The sequence below is a fragment of the Apium graveolens genome, chromosome 8, assembly GCF_009905375.1.
Source record: "Apium graveolens cultivar Ventura chromosome 8, ASM990537v1, whole genome shotgun sequence".
In the NCBI taxonomy this organism is placed as follows: Eukaryota; Viridiplantae; Streptophyta; class Magnoliopsida; order Apiales; family Apiaceae; genus Apium; species Apium graveolens.
In genome coordinates, this window is record NC_133654.1 from 154512442 (window position 1) to 154514133 (window position 1692).

Below are 1692 nucleotides of genomic sequence, written 5' to 3' on the forward strand. Positions count from 1 at the left end.
CAATAACCTTATTGGACATAACACTATCAAGACTACTGTGAAGAATATACCTTAATTTTGCATCTTTCATAATATATGAAAGATCCTCAGGAGAATAATATTTCTTGTCTTTATCAATCATCTTTTCATCTTGTCCAACAACAGCTACTGCCAACTTTATTGGCTTATGAGGACCATCATAAATCTTGTTCAAATATTCACGATCTGTGGCTTCCAAGCACATGGCCATCCTAACCTTCCAGATTGGATATTCATGTATCTTTAGGATTGGAACCTTGATAGCTTCATACCAACTCATATTATTGCTAATTTGTGGTGTGGCCGGGGGTGGTGGAGGTGGATTATGTGGAGTTTCTTTGTCTGCCATTAAAGATTGATTTTCAGATCTTAAACTATTTGTATATCGACCGCAAGCTCTGATATCAATTGTTAGGTCTGTAATCAACTGTGAGGGGGGTGAATACTGTTTATGCAAACAATTCGATAAAATTTTAACAGAATCAATAATTCTTATATTAATCTGATAAAAACTGTTACACGAGTACTCTCTCAAAGGATGAAAAATTATCCTTGAGAACTGCTAGGTTATCTAAAAGATATTACAATTCTTTAATGCAACTCCTATAGAGTAAACTTAATATTTGCTTATATAGTGCATATTTACACAATCAATAAGAAATCCTATTCTATTACAATAAGGAAACCTAATTCATATCCATGTATGATTGCTTCTAATATAAAGTCCTTCACCGCCTTGAATTCTGCAATCCTTTTCCATCTCGAATATCTACTGAAGTGACTAAGTCCTGATGACATCAAATGCTGATCATCAAGTACTGATAGACAAGTACTGATGACATCACTTTCAGTAAATACTAATATTAAGTTCTGATAGTTTATATCCTGACATCATCAATTATATCTGTTAGGTCACACACACTGTAGAAGGGGGTTGAATACAATGTATAGCACAATCAAATCGAATTCAAATAACACAAGTAACAGAAAACAGACTTTATTCAATGCAATAAACTCTGTTACAATATGGAACTGTCCTCTCTCAGTGATGAACAAATATCACGAGAGCTGCTAGGGTTACAATGAATAATATTCTCGATAATGATAACACTTATAGTGTAAACCCTATGTCTGTGTTTATATATCACACAGTTACAAGATAATCGCTAATTGATATGGAATATAATTCTGCTTCCTAAAATATATCAATCAGTTATCCTTTCTTCCAAGTATTCCATTCTTCACAAAATTCCTTCTTCATGCATATCTCTTCTTACGTTTGTCTTGATCTTCTTTCCTTTCAATCAGCCACCTTCCTTATCTAAAAGTTTCCTTTAAGTCCTGATATATCTCCTAATAAATATCTCCTGAACCTTAAGTACTGATCACTTAAGTTCTGACTTCAGTATAAGTGCTGATTTCAGTTAAGTACTTGTTAGGAATATATGTGCATTAGTTTGATGATATGTTTAACAAAACACTTAAGTAGAAATTCAGTGTCTGTAGCCTCAACGGATAAGACCACTTTGGCTATCCGTTGATGGTGTAGCTTTACTTAGAAATAAGTCTAGTGTTGTAGCATATTTCAGTCTCTGTATTTAAGATGTAATTCTTAGAAGTTGAGAGAAACTATGAGTCATGTTGACTACTAGAAGATATGCAGATAGGAAGGCC